This window comes from Leopardus geoffroyi, chromosome B4 (assembly GCF_018350155.1).
Source record: "Leopardus geoffroyi isolate Oge1 chromosome B4, O.geoffroyi_Oge1_pat1.0, whole genome shotgun sequence".
In the NCBI taxonomy this organism is placed as follows: domain Eukaryota; kingdom Metazoa; phylum Chordata; class Mammalia; order Carnivora; family Felidae; genus Leopardus; species Leopardus geoffroyi.
This window is the reverse complement of record NC_059341.1, coordinates 130082426-130097850: the sequence shown is the minus strand read 5'-3', so window position 1 is coordinate 130097850 and position 15425 is coordinate 130082426. Positions and strand designations below refer to the sequence as shown.

Here is a 15425-nt window from a genome sequence, read left to right as displayed (position 1 = left end):
AGCTGGCCATCGTGTTGTGAGGACGCTCAAGCAGCCCTGTGGAGAGGTCCACATGGTGAGCAACTGGGGTCTCCCGCCAACAGCCGTGTGAGGGAGCCATTGGGGAAACAGACCCTCCAGCCCCAGTTGAGCCTTCAAACGAGCAGAGCTTTGGCCAACCTCTTAGCTGTGGCGATATGGGAGACTCTGAGCTGGCACCAACCCAACCAAACTCCTTCCACACCGTTGCAGCCGTGAGATAATATATGTACGTTGTTTGAAGCTACTAGGATTGGGAGCAATTTGTTACGCAGCAATAGGCAACTGATACATGGGGGTATCGGAGGACTGAATGCAAAAGTGTGGGTAAAAGGGCTTCACAGATGTCAGGAAGAGTTTCTTGCCTCAGGCCTCTGGCATTTGCTGGCTTTCCTTGCTTCTACCAACCTGAGCTAGACTGTTTGCAAAGAAATGGCAGGAATTATCCTCCTCCCTGTATCCGTAGCTCTTAGCAATGTGACTCTGAAGACCCTCTCATCAAAATAAGGAGTCGGTTCGTCCCACCCTTAAGTCCCGGGTGGCTTTGTGAATGCAGCAGGACCAACTCTGTGTTGGTGCCAGACCTGGACACCTGGCCTGCGTCTGCTTGTTCTCTTGCCACTGTGATGTGAACTGGCCCGGGCCTGCCTGTGCTGAAGGATAAGCAGGTGATGGTAAGGGAACGCTGAAGCCAGAGGTCTCTGAGTTCGAATCCCGGTCCTTCCTGGTTTTCCTGTTGTTCCAGCCGACATTCAGCTAACCCTCAGTACCTGAGCCTCCTCACTGACCTGCGGCTGACAGCAGAGAACATGATGAAGCCCAGCTGGGATCAGAACCACCACCTAGCTGGGCTCAGCCTGAATGGTCAACCCATAGAATCATGAGCTAAATAAATGTTTCGAGTCACTAAGTTTTGGAGTGGATTGTTCCGCAGCAATAGCTAACTGATACACACTGCTATGCCCCAAGGCAAGCATGTGTATTTTATTTATGCTAATAAATATATAAAGAGTGCAAGTCTCCCCCTCGAACCTTGCTCCCCAGCCCAAACCCACTCCCCATAGCTTTGTGTGTCTACCTATCCATTTATCCCTCCCTCCCTCCATCTTTCTCTCTTTCTGTGTAACATTGGCTGCTTCACTGAATAGGACATTAGCTACTGGTTCTGTTCAGTTCGACTCACGTTAGCGAGTACAAGGGCCGCATCCCACCCAAGCAGTCCAAGCCGTCCAGGCCCTGGGCTCATGAATGAAGCCAGTCAGTACATGAGCAGCTCTTCTGCTCCACAGTCCTGAGGCGGAGGTCCTCCTCTGCTCTATCTGGAGGACTCCTCCTTCCTCTCCTGTCTGAGCTGCTCTCCCCACTCTCTGCCCCCCCATGCTCTCCCCTCTCTCACCCCTCCTTCTCTCAGGCTTGTCTCATGCTTGGCAATCATGCCAACAGCCACTTAAGTCTTTAGAGATTTTCGTCCTTGTCAGGCAGGAAGTGGGGTGGGGGGAAGGATACGGATTAATATTTTGAGAGGAATATATTTTTTTTTTTTTTTTAATTTTTTCTTTTCAACGTTTATTTATTTTTGGGACAGAGAGAGACAGCATGAACGGGGGAGGGGCAGGGAGAGAGGGAGACACAGAATCGGAAACAGGCTCCAGGCTCTGAGCCATCAGCCCAGAGCCCGACGCGGGGCTCGAACTCCCGGACCGCGAGATCGTGACCTGGCTGAAGTCGGACACTTAACCGACTGCGCCACCCAGGCGCCCCGAGAGGAATATTTTTTTAATATGAAACTTATTGTCAAATTGGTTTCCATACAATACCCAGTGCTCATCCCAACAGGTGCCCTCCTCAATGCCCATCACCCACTTTCCCCTCCCTCCCACCCCCCATCAACCCTCAGTCTATTCTCAGTTCCCAAGAGTCTCTTATGGTTTGCCTCCCTCCCTCTCTTTTTTCCCCTTTCTCTCCCCCATAGTCTTCTGTTAAGCTTCTCAGGATCCACATAAGAGTGTAAACATATAGTTTCTGCCTTTCTCTGCCTGACTCATTTCACTTAGCATAATACTCTCCAGTTCCATCCACGTTGCTACCAAAGGCCATATTTCATTCTTTCTCACTGCCAAGTAGTATTCCATTGTGTATATAAACCACAACTTCTTTATCCATTCATCAGTTGATGGACATTTAGGCTCTTTCCATAATTTGGCTATTGTTGAAAGTGCTGCTATAAACATTCGGGTACAAGGGCCCCTATGCATCAGCACTCCTGTATCCCTTGGGTAAATTCCTAGCAGTGCTATTGCTGGGTCATAGGGTAGGTCTATTTTTAATTTTTTGAGGAACCTCCACACTGTTTTCCAGAGTGGCTGCACCAGTTTGCATTCCCACCAACAGTGCACGAGGGTTCCCATTTCTCCACATTTGAGAGGAATATTTTGAGATCTAACTGGGCCACATAATGTGTATATATCCACAAATGTTTCTCTCTTTCTCTGCCTGGTGAACTCCTATTCACCCATCAAGACCCAACTTAAATATCACCTCCTCTGGGAAGCCATGAGCAAGGATAGCGTACATTCTTCAGAATGAGCCCTGTAGGCTGGGAATATGTCCTTTAGACCCTTTTCTATGAACATAAAGGCACATACACAAACACAAAACAAATGACAAAAATAATTTTATGATACGTCACATGCCGGCCCGTGCCCTTACGGCATGCGCTGATCGAAGGACCGCATGACCCAACAATATTATGTACTTAGCAGCAGTCTACAGTTATTTCATAGCTTATCAATCGTAATCGTAGCAGCAGTCGCAGCCGTTGGCAGAACAGTTTGTTTATACATCGTGGGGCCTTTTGCTTATCGAGCCTTCAGAAGGTGTAATAGAAGATGTGCATTCGAAGCCGGGGGTCCTTGCACTCACTCCACACCTCCGAGGATCCAACGCTCCCAGGTTGGCAACTGCTGCTGTAGCGGAAGGAGGAGGGGCCAACTATTCTGGCTCGTTGCTTTCCTGAGGAGGTGATATTTAAGTTGGGTCTTGAAGGATGAATAGGAGTTTACCAGGCAAAGAAAGAGAGAAAGATCATTTCGAATGGAGGGAACGGCATGTGCAAAGATACAGAAGCATAAAAGGGTCTGTGGGCAGGGGATCATGCTTACAGTAGTCACAGCTGATGTTTACTGAGGGCTTTAACGTGTGCTGGAGGCTTCCAGGTAGTGTTTTATGTTGTCTCCACAGGAAGCCAATGAGTAAGGCACAATTATTATTATTATTATTTTATTTTTATTTTTATTTATTTTTTTTTAATTTTTTTTTCAACGTTTATTTATTTTGGGGACAGAGAGAGACAGAGCATGAACGGGGAAGGGGCAGAGAGAGAGGGAGACACAGAATCGGAAACAGGCTCCAGGCTCTGAGCCATCAGCCCAGAGCCCGACGCGGGGCTCGAACTCACGGACCGCGAGATCGTGACCTGGCTGAAGTCGGACGCTTAACCGACTGCGCCACCCAGGCGCCCCTATATGCATTTTATAGATGAGGGATCGAGTCTGCCCTTTAGAGAAATTAACCTACCCAACAGGCCAAAGGCTGAGCCAGGGTTCAAACTCAGATTCAAACCCTGGGCTTCCGAGTCCCCTGACTCTTGCCGGCTTTGCTGCTGACCCCCCAGGTTTACCTGAGGCACATGACTCAAACACAGGGGTCAGAGTCCATTGCAGCATATGCTAAAAGCCAGCTGGGTTTGTCAAGGGGACCCCTATTCTGGGGGCTCCTTCTGTGTGTTGGGAGCTTCCTCTGACTGCAGAGCTCTGCCTTGGATTTCCTCTCTGGGGAGGGAGTGATGGAGGGGAGGCTTCAGGAACCCAAGCCCACCCTGAAAACCAGTCAGAGATGTGGTTAGTGCTGGTGAGTGGGGGAGCATTCCCGCCCCCTGGGGAAGGCCGGGCCCAGCCAGCCTTGCCTGAGGAAAACTCTGGGCTTTCCCCAAGGCCCTAGGTCCACCTTCCTGCCTCTGGCCTGGAAGCTGTGTGGTTAACTGTCAAAGACCAAAGGGAAGTTGGAGGGCACAAGGAAGTGACATCCCAGGACAGGGGACGCGTTTTACCTGTCCACATGAGCTTACCCTCGGAGTGCAGAGGGAGCTCAGAAGGTCAGCCCAACCCTTCCCTGCAGGAAGCCCAGCAGGAGACGGATGGCTCACCCACATGGGGTCACCCATCTGGGACGGTTTACTGAAGGGACTATTTACAAGCTGGAGGTGGAGCCAAGGAAACCTTCGAGGGATGGCGAAGCTTCCTGAGCCTGGAAACATCTAGAGGCACCATCAGTCCTTGCCTGATGCTGCAGGGGTGGGAGCGTGTAGGGAGCATTGGTTACCACAAGCACAGAGTTGGGGGAGGCAGAGGTGGGGGCTTGTCACCCTCAAGGGCTAGCATGGGGGCAGCTCTAACTGGTTTCTCTGAAACTGAGCTGGTTTTACTGAGAAATCAGTGTAACCCAGTGGAGTCGGAGCCCCGAGGGTAATTCCTGGCTCTGCTGCTTGCTACCCTGTGACCCTGAGCAGCTAACTGGAGGGGAGCCTCAGGGTCCTCAATGCCACAATGGGGACCATGACCACTACAAACACATTCGTGTGAAGATTAAATGCGAGACTGGTTTGCCCATTTCTACCTCCTGTTCCTAATGGGTTTCTAAATGTATTCTCATTGAAGTCTCCCTCATCTGTGTGTAGCATCCTTATTAAGATGCTCAGGGAGATTACATGACCCATCATCCCATCCCCAGCCAACAAGTGGCCGGGCCACAGCCTTAACCACCGCCCAGGCCATTCACTGTGATGACGGTCACCAACTTCCTAAAGAGCCTGAGACAATCCATGGCCGTTGATACTCTTGTGCTCCGCAGATGGGCATGAGGTAAGGACTGTTGGGTGCTCCCTACACTCTAGCATAGGTGAGTGACTTTAGTGACTTTAGTGCTTGGGATTATCATTCTCACGGGTGGGGAAACTGAGGGCCCAGAGAGGTTAAGTGCCTTGTCTCAACACTGCTTTTGCAGTGACATGAATTTTAGGAGATGCCTTTGCTAATTTTGGGAAAAATAAACCCTGCATGGTCACTCCATCTGTTCATGGGATTATTAGGTATGGCATATTTGGAGGTGGGGAAAAAATTTTTTTTTCAGAAAATAAAACAAAACAAAAAAACCCCCAAAGAACTACATATTTCCTCCAAGGAGAAAAAAATACTTGGAGTAAAAAAAGAAAAGAAAAGAAAAACTTACCTCTCAATTTCTCACCTCCCCCCCCCCCCCCCCGCCCCGCCCCGGGCAACGTTCTATCTTTGGTGAGGAGTTAAAGCTTTAGGGCCTGCTGGCAACAGAGGGAGGCTGGTGAAGCCAGACACGGGCCAGATGGAATGGGCAAAGTGTCCTATCTGTCCCCTTAATAACTCCTAGGCCAGGGTGACCTGTCACCGTGAGCAAGGTGGGGGGGGGGGGGTGTAGAAAAATGAGCCAATTCGTTTCTAAATGGCTCTGTAACTCCAGGGTGTTATCGAGCAGAGACAAAGGACACCCCATAATTCTTGGGAAGGGAATCAGGATCCCCGGGAAGCAGGCACGGACTGTCCAGTCTGCTGAAGTCTCCCGCCACCCTGGGATCCGTGCTCCATAAATACACAGAGATGGATCTCCTGGCGCCATTGATTTCCCCCTTGCCATTATCGATCGCATTCTTAGATGAGTGGAGACTTCTCGACCAGAACTAAGCTCTGTGTATCTTTTTTGCAAGTCTCTGCGCTGCCAGGAGTCGAGCCGAGAGGGGAAGCAGGGTCTTGGTTTCCTTCTCAGAATGCTGCCTGGTGGCTGTGTTCTGGGCCTGGGGAGGTAAGAGGGTGTCTGTCCCTGGGCTCCTCAGTCTTCCAGAGGGTACCAAGTGGGAGTTTTCCCAGGGGGAGAACTGTCAGCTGAGAGTGTCTTTGTATGTATTCCGTGTGTGTAAAATCAACCCAATAATGTTTCCTGGAAGCCTGAGCGCGGGGGGGGGGGGGGGGGGGGGGGGTGGGGGGCAAGGCAGCCCCTTTGAAGAACTTCTCTAACTTGAAAATGCACGAGTCACCTGCGCATCGTGTTCAAATGCAGACTCTGATTCGGTGGGTCGGGGCAGTACCCGAGGTCGTGCACTGCTTACAAGCTCCCAGGGGATGCCGGTGCTGCGAGAGCAGAGGGCAGACCCCGCACTCTCTTGGGCTGTGCTTTTAAGCCTTTTCTGTCCTTCAAGGCTTGCCTCGAATTCCCTTATCAACCCATTCATCAAACATTTCCTAGCTTCTGCTGCGTGCCAGGCCCTGCTCGAGCTCTGGGGAGGGAAGGTGAACTGGGACAACCTGCCTGCTCTCAAATGACTTCCTGCTGGGTGGGAGAAACGGCTGTTTCCTGAGCTCTGCTAATGCAGTGTGACTGGTGCCCTCAGAGAGGACTGGAAGCCCTGCCGTGGGACCCCTCCTAGCTGAGGGGTGATGAATGGTGCTGGGAGGTGACGCTGAAGCTGCATTTTGAAGCAAGAGGTGGAGCCTTGCAGATATAGAAGGTAGCGGTGTGTGTTGGGGGAGGGGAGCTGCGTATACGAGGGCCTGGAGGTTTGAAAGTTTGCATGGCCAAGAAATCAGGGGTGCTGACTGCAAATGCCCCCCGACTCAGAGATGTTCTTCCGGCGAATGTGCAGTGCTGATTTGGCCATTCCCACCAGGCTGGGAGCTCTTGGAGGTCAAGGACCTCATCTGGCTTATGTCTATACTTCTAACCCTGGTAAACAGTGCTCAGCAAATACCTGATTCAACTCAAGTAAAGCTGATTTATTCACTTTTGGCAGACGTGCCTGTACTTTGGTGTGCATCCGAATCTCCTGGAGGGCTTGTTACATCAGATTCACGGCCCCACCCCAGAGTTTCCGATCCAGGAGGTTCTGGGTACAGGCCTAGAATTTGCATTTCTAACCTGTTCCTCCGGAACCACCCTTAGAGAATCACCATTCCACATTCGACATCAACGTTTTCTGCTGAGGAATGAATTCCTCCAGGGGGAGGAGGGTGGCGGGCTCAGAGAAGGCAATGTGGATTAATGTAGCTAGCAAGGCCTTCAGAGCTGGATAGGGCTGGTTTAGTCAGGTTCTGCCACCCGTGTGGCCTTGATGTGATACTGCCTTCGCTGGCCCCTCTGTAGAATGGCACACTCATACCCATGGTGCCTGGTGGTGACGGGCATTCCTCCTTTCTCCGCTTTTATTTCGAGAGAGAGCAAGCACGAGCCAGGTAGGGGCAGGGAGAGGGAGAGGGAGTCCCAAGCAGACAGCGCGGAGCCCAAATGCGGGGCTTGAACTCATGAACCCTGAGATCGTGACCTGAGCCGAGATCAAGAGTCCGATGCTCAGCCGACTGAGCCACCCAGGCGCCCCAAGAAAGACACTTTAGATCAGGGCATCACAGCACAGAGGACAGACGTGCTGTAATGCCTGCCAGGGGACTCCTAGGTAAAGTTTCAGGTGAAGTGCAACTGAATCCAGCTTAAGAAACTCTTGGCCCATAGAACTCAGAAGTTTGGGCGTCTGGAGTCCGGGGTGCTTGGGTCAGGAATTCAGAGGGTGCCCCTAGAGCTCTCTTTCCGTCCTTTGGCTCAGGTTTCTTCTGTACTGGCCCCTTCTGAGGCGGGCTCGCTCTCTGTAGCAGCTAAGATGACCAACGTAGCACCGTCTGGCTTCATTTCTTCCCAGGCATTGATTCCAGGGAAAAGAGGGTGTCTCTTTCCCCGGTCCCTCCGGCAACAGCCCCAGGGATTCCGTGCATTGGCCCGGCCCCGGGTCATGTGCCCATTCCTGAGCCAATCACCGAGCCCAGGGGAAGGAGTGCTCCGATTGGCCACAAGCTTGGCCATCTGGAGACCCCTGAAAAGTTGGGGGGGGGAGTTGTTGAGGCCGGTTGGGGATGGGGGTAACCCTGGAAAACTGCTCCGTGGCCAGAAAAAAAGGGGGCGGGGAAAGTATGCCTGGCACTTTAAAACTGCCTGGCGTTTGAAGGTGTCCTCATTTAGAATCTTCACCATTTAAAAATTCTTCTCAGTCGGCCTGACTTAATGAGGTTTTCCAAGGACTGATAAGGACTTAACAGCACCGCACGTTATAATAGTAGCGAATACTCATGTGGCAATTACAAAGGGCCAGGTGGCATTTTACCTATCGGTTCACTTATTCCTTCCAAGAACCTTAGGTGGCAGGTACTATCCTCGTTTCTTTTCTTTACAGGTAAGGAAACTGAGGAACAGAGAGGTTAAGTAACTTGCCCAATGTCACAGAGCTCGTGCGCGGCAGAGGCACAATGCACACCCAGGCAGTCCGGTTGTCTGGCGGCCTAACCTCCGCGCACACAGTTTCTTACGAATCTTCCAATCTGCTTACTGGACAATTTTGTAGAGCTGATCTCAACCAGCGTCCCCCACTGCTGCTGCTCCGCCCTGCTCAGGAATGTCCTTTTTCTTGTCTTTCCAAGTGGGGTCTGAGGACCACCAGTACCAGCGTCTCCTGGGGCGCCCCCCCCCCCCCCCCACCGCCCGCCGAGTCAGAATGTGCATTTTACCCAGAGGCCCGGGGTGATTGGCGCTCGAAGCTTCCTTGTCCGCTCTGACTCTTCCCCGATCCTGGAGAGGGGAGAGAGCAGCCGCTAGGTGGGGGTATTGCCTGGGCGGAGGCTTTTCGAAATGGGGCCGTGGGCTCCCCCAGTGGAGCCGGGAACAGCAGAGCGGTCAGGCTTTGAGCAAGACGGAACAATGTTCTGGGCTTGCGGGGCCCTGCCGTCGGCACATACATATTCCCCAAGTCCCAGTAGCTCTGCCACGTTTCCAAAAGATCCAAAGTAACCCTAAGAACAAAGATTTCCCCCATGGAGACTCAAAGGCCCCAGGCCCCGAAGCCATCTTCGAAGCCGGGATAATTCTACTTGCGGCCCAGGACACTGATGGAGGGTCCGGGTGGCCCAGGCGGGAAAAGGCTGACTTGGAATCCCATCTGAAGACCTTTGGCCCCAAAGCCTGTGTCCATCTGTCCTTCCACCCCGCCTCCAGAAACGTCCTGCTCCAAGCGCCTGTTAGGATGAGTGTCCGGTCACACTGGGGATTTCTTTGAAGGATGAGGTTAGGCTCACTAGGCTTGTAACAGTTCTGGCTTTTCGTCAAAAAACTTGTCACTGGGCATTGTGGGTCTAGACATCGCTGTCTAACTCTGTTTGTCCCCCCCCCCCCACCCCCACCCCCCGGCTGCCGCCCCAACCTGTCTCTTTCATCAGGGTGTGATATTCTTCCTGACTCTGCCACTAACTAGCTGTGTGACCTTGGACAGGTCACCCAACCTCTCTGAGCCCTAGTCTCTTCATCTGTGAGGAAGGGATGGCAGTACTGGTCTCTGGAATTTGTTATTAGGGTCAAAATCACCTGTCATTATAAAGCGAAAGTACCTTCTAAGCTGCAGAGGGCTGTACAAAATGAGATATGACTGGGGATTTGGGGCATTGAGAGATTAAGAGTAATTTTTTGGAGCAGGATAGACAGATACAGATACCAACATCATCTTGGCTACCGAGGTCCTCGTATTCTTCCAGCTCCCATTCTTGTCCTACAGCCCATTGTCTACACAGCAGCCAGGGGGATTTTTTTACAATAAAAAAGATCAGTTTATGACCCCCACCCACCCACCCCTTAAATCCTTCAGTGGTGTCCCTTGGCCCTTGAAATCGAGTTCAGTTCCTCACGCGCATCTACAAGGCTCATCTGCTGTGTTGCTATCTCTACGAATCCTGCTCTCCCTCCCCCTTTGGATCCTTTTTGATGTTACCCTCCCCCACCCCCCACCCCCCCCCACCCCCCGCCCCATTCTTGCCTCAGGATCTTTGTACTTGATGTTCCCTAAGTCTGCTCCTTGTGTGGCTGCTTCTTTCTTTTCATGTAGACCTCTATTTAGATGTTACCTCCTCAGAGAGCCTGTCTGTCTAGGTGGGCCACCAGGTCTAAAGTATCCGGAGCCCCCTCTCTTGGCACAGCCCCTGATTTAAATTCTCTGCACAGCCCTTCTCACCATCTGATATTCTCCTTGTCTGTTAGACTGGTCGCCCTGGTTAGAACACTGGTCAGTGTTCCAGGAGGGACCTCGCCTGCCTTGCCTGCCTTGTCTCCCCAAGGTCCAGGATGATCGATGCCTGGCACACAGTGGGCACTTCATACATTTCTGTTGAGTGAGGCGACGCTGAATGAATAAATCTGGCTGCTGGGGGTAACCGAAACCCAGGAGGACCAGCCAGACTGCTTCCATGGGCATGATGGGCATGTGCGGCTGTGCCCCCACGTGCACACAATCCCGTAATGGGGGACAAGCCGCCAACTCGGCCCTCCATGTACCGCCTCCGAGGGATTGGAAGAATCAAGAGGGAGACACCTGCTTTGCCAAATGCACATGTTAGAGCATGTGTTTTCTCCTGTTTATTCCTGTGAGTTGGGAGGATAATTAAATCTCATTTTATAACGATTCAGTGTTATCGCACACTTTGGGTTCTGTCATAATTATTAAGCAGGATGGAAAATAAAACATCCAAATACTGTAATTAACTTTCAGATCGGAGCAGATGTCGGCTTGGGAGGGCTAACACCTCTGGGACAAGTTTCTTTTCTTTTTCTTCTTTCTGTTACTGTCCCCTGTCCCTGTCCCCCCTTCCCTCCATCCATAGAGACCGGCTTCCTTTAGTTTTTCGTTGCTCGTATGGTCAGCGAATGTCCAGTGAGCTCTGCTTAGTGATGGATACCTTTCTGGAGAGTGTGGGGGAGAGAGACTTCCTCCTTATTCTTCCAGGCTTAACACAAGCACCACCTCTCCCTCCTGGCTTCCTGGGCCCTCTCCTTTTCACTCTCATGGGACTTTGTGATTTCCTCCTCTGAACAGCCAGGTGCCCCGTGCAGACTCCATCCAGAATTTGCACCTGGAACTTGGTGGAAGGCAATTCTGTGCCAGTCTCCCTGACCGTATTGTCTGCACCTTGAACGCAGGATTGCTTCTGTCCTGTGAATCATCGTAATCCAGCGCCTGGAACAGAGCCTGGCACTTAATAGGTGCTCAATGAATATTTGCTGAATGAATAAGAGTTTTAAAAAATGTTTATTTATTTTGAGAGAGAGAGTGTGTGTGTGAGCAGGGGAGGGGCAGAGAGAGAGAGAGAGAGAGAGAGAGAGAGAATCCCACACGGACTCCATGCTGTCAGCGCAGAGCCCGTTGTGGGGCTCAAACTCATGAACCACGAGATCACGACCTGAGCCGAATCAAGAGTCAGACGCTTACCCAACGGAACCACCCAGGTGCCCCGAATGAATGAATTTGTATTCATTTGTCTGTCACATTGGCATGCTCGCTAAACATTTGTAGAATGAGTGACCAAGGGGTTATCTTTGATGGACAAAGAAAAAGAGTAGGATGGCAGGGGGAGGGAGGAGAGAAGCAGAAATGGAGGCCAGAAGGAGAAGGGAGGATGGGAGGGGGGTGTCTGTATTAGGTTGCTAGGACTGGTGTCACAAACAACAGACATGTATTTCCTCATAGTTCTGGAGGCCGGAAGGGAGATCAAGGTGCTGGGGGCTTATTTTCCCAGAACCTCCCCCCCTCCACCCCTGGGCTTGTAGGTAGGCATCATCTCCCTGTGTCCTCACATGGTCTTTCCCTCTGTGTGCGTCTCTGTCCTGATTTCCTCTTCTGATGAGGACACCAGTCATATCAGATTAGGACCCACCCGAATGACTTCGTTTTAACTTAATCACCTCTTTAAAGACCCTTTCTCCAAATACATTCACATTGTGAATTACTGGGGGTTAGGACTTCCACGTGTGAATTTTGGTAGAGTTACAATTCAGCCCTTATGGGGTGCTAGGTCCCTTCTGGGACTACGATGCGGTAAAAACTGGACCAAGAGACTCTAAAAGAGGAAAGGGGCGGTGACTTAGATTGCATGTTTGGGCGGGGGTGGAGGGGCGGTGGGCGTCTCCTCCCTCTTCTTGGCCTCTTGGCCTTGTGGGCTCCACCTCGGATGTCCAGATGTCCCACAGCATCATTCTGGCTGCATCTCTGGTCTGGCCACGAGGGGGAGACAGAGCTCTGAGCGCCAGCTCTGCTGCAGGAAGCCAGACCAGCCCGGCCAAACAGGGTGGCACCATCACCCGGTCCCTCGAGCCACGCTGTGGCCCTATTTGGAAGGCAGTGGACTGCGGCAGGAAAAGCCTCATCCCGCTTGTCCTGGGTCGGATGGGGGAGGGGGGGCGCTCTGTGGGTGTCCTTGGCCTTGTCCGCTTTGGGACTACCGCGCTGTATTCCCCAGTCCCTAACCACCTGCCAGTTCCTGGCAGTTCCGTGAGGGGCCGCCGGGCTGCCGCATCTGGCTGCAGGCTCAACCGTCATGGAGGTTAAAAATAGCAGTACATCGGTGACGACGTGTTTGGGTTTCTCCCCACTATTTTGTGCCGGCGAAGTTCTCTCAAGTCAGGGAAAAGCTCCTTGATGCAATCAGGGTTAGGGCTTATGGTTTAGAGTTTAGGGATTAGGGGCGCCTGGGTGGCGCAGTCGGTTAAGCGTCCGACTTCAGCCAGGTCACGATCTCGCGGTCTGTGAGTTCGAGCCCCGCGTTGGGCTCTGGGCTGATGGCTCAGAGCCTGGAGCCTGTTTCCGATTCTGTGTCTCCCTCTCTCTCTGCCCCTCCCCCGTTCATGCTCTGTCTCTCTCTGTCCCAAAAATAAATAAACGTTGAAAAAAAAAAATTAAAAAAAAAAATAGAGTTTAGGGATTAGGGCTTAGGGTTAGGGTTTAGGGTTAGGATTAGGGTTAGGCTGTTCATGATGCTTGATGAGGACCTCTGGTGCAAACCCATTTCTCCTCCCTGCAGGGCTGACAGAGGAAGGGCCCGTGTCCCAGTGGCTGGCAGAGTGAGCAGGTCTCTGCTGCTGGCCTCATTGGGCAAGACAGGTGTTCAACAGGAAAGGGGGCCGGGTGGGAACTGTGTGCCTGACAGTGGCTGTTCTCTGGACAAATGCCCCTAGTCGGGCACTGCTGGTAGGACCACTGCAGTGGGGGTGCCCTCCTGGCTGTCACCCCACTTCTGACTGGAACTGCCATGAGCTGCCCCTCTAAACAGGGCCTGCTGTGGAATTTGAGCAGTAGAGGTTCTATCTTGCATGCAGATCCGTGATTGATTGGTAGTGGCTGCCTGAAGGTCCTGTTAAGTAGCTGGTGGAGGCTTCACTGGCTCTTCAGGGGAACAAGGCTGTGATTGATTAGTGATGTCTGCCATGGTCTGGGGATGGAGAACTATGTATCAAGGCCACTCATCTGACATCTCTGGACTAAATGAACCCGAAGGCTCATTCCAACTCTGATAGCTTATTAAATCCTAGGGACGTTCGTCCTGTGATCAAGCATCCATAGTATTCTTCTGACTGTGGTTTCTTGCCAAGTCCTTCAGACGTTGTTGTCTATCAGAGGTCAGTGGGGGAGGGGGAATGTGTGTGGTAGACGAGCTGTCTCGTTCAGGCTCAAGGAACTCATCTCTCTCCCCTGGCTGCTGGCATTGAAGCCTGCTGGTGGCTCTCACCCTTCTTGGGCCCTTCACTCAACTAAAGGGAATGACCTTATCCTCGATCAGGCCCCTTTTCCTGGGGTCACCTGTATTCACTGACCAGTCCACTTAGCAATATAGTTTGGAGACCATTTTGAATGATCGTCCTAGGTCTGTAGCAATGAGTAGGAGCAGCTGAGTTCAACTTTTCTCTCTGACCAGCCCTGTGACCCACTCTTGTTTCTTTTTTTTTAATAATTTTTAAAAGTTTATTTATTTTGAGAGAGACAGAGTCAGCATGAGTGGAGGAAGGGCAAAGAGAAAGGAAGAGAGAATCCCAAGCAGGCTCCACACGGTCAGCACGGAGCCTGATGTGGGGCTCAAATGCATGAAACTGTGAGACCCTGACCTGAGCCCGAACCGAGACACTTAGCCGACTGGGCCACCCAGGTGCCCTGCCCCACACTTTCTAAGTGGCGCCATTCCAGAAAGGCCCAGAAGCAGCCTCCCGGCCCATCTCCATCTGAGAGGTGGTTTCAGGGAGCCCAGCTCAGGAAGTGTGTGAGTCTAGGGTGTCATGTGCATGTCAATGCCTTCCTCAGTTTCTACTTCTTGTGCTCACATTCCTTTGAGAGCAACAGCTTAGCTGGGTGCACGGCCTGTCAGAGGGGAGACCTTGCTTACGGGGAAGGGGCTGTGGCAGCTGATCACCAGATGCCTCAGTTCCTTCTCACCCAGGTTATGACCTTCCAATCATCAAATTGAATAGCGTAACCCCCTACAGGGCCTCGCTGCCATGGAGTGGTGCAGTGTGGCGTTGAGTGCCGTTGCGGAAAGCCCAGAGACCCCCGTTCTCATCGCGGCTCAGTTACTGTCTTGTGTGACTGGTGACAAGTCACTTCCTCTGTTCGAGGAAACTGGAAAATGAAGAGACCAGATCAGAGGCATGGCTTGAGAACATCTCCCCCTGTCCCCCTCCCCCCCAACTCTGACTCTTGCCTAGGTGCTCAATGGGTAGGACAGATTGTGAGGAGTTGCTCTGGTGCCCCTGGGACAGCAGGCCTGGAACCTGGGCTACTTGCTGTATCCCGCTCCCGCCTGGGGCTGCCCCAAACTCTCTCTGGGGAGCGGAGTCTGAAGGACACTGGTGGACGCTCCCTGAGGGTCTTGGGTACGTGCTACTGTATTAGTTTCCTAAGGCAGCTGTGACAAATGGCCAAAACCTTGGCAGCTTAAAACAACAGAAACTTATTCTCCTATAGTTCTAGAGGCTGGAAGTCTGACTTCAAAGTGTGAGCAGGGCCATGCTCCTTCTGGAGGCTCTGGGGAAGAATCGATTCCATGCCACCCTCCTAGGGTCTGGTGGCTGCTGTAAATTCTCGGCATTCCTGTGTCTCTACGGGGCCTTGTCTTCTTTGTCTCTGTCTCCCATCTCCCTCTGCTTCTCCCATAAGGACGCTTGTCATTAGAACCCACCAGGATAATCCAGGATTTTCTTCGTCCGTAGATCAAAGAAGGTCCTCTTCTTAAGATTCTGGACTTACTATCATTTGTAAAGACCCCTTTTCCAAATAAGGTGATACTCATGTTCCATGCTCCAGGAATTTGATGTATCTTTTTGGGAGCCATTTATTAGGCATGCCATGCCTACTGGGATGGAAGGAGTGGTTCTTGGGAGATTGGGCTGTTTGTAGGAAACACTGCCTGTTGTCTGGGCCTCCCCAGGCAAAACCAGTGTGAGAGCCAGGCGGAGGGTGGCTGTCTGGTTGGTGCAAGTCT

At 52.0% G+C, this 15425-nt stretch overlaps 1 long non-coding RNA gene across 3 annotated transcripts in view; it reads left to right on the top strand.

Annotated features, from left to right (window-relative positions):
* The window catches only part of LOC123591306, a 121211-nt gene that overhangs the window by 72186 nt on the left and 33600 nt on the right, over positions 1-15425 (top strand). Inside the window, exon 1 of one of the 3 annotated variants that reach the window (XR_006709222.1) lies at positions 5378-6610. The exons of the other annotated variants lie outside the window; for them this stretch is intronic. This is a non-coding gene — a long non-coding RNA (uncharacterized LOC123591306). Of the gene's footprint in view, positions 1-5377; positions 6611-15425 lie in introns of those variants that run through there. 3 annotated transcript variants of the gene reach the window in all.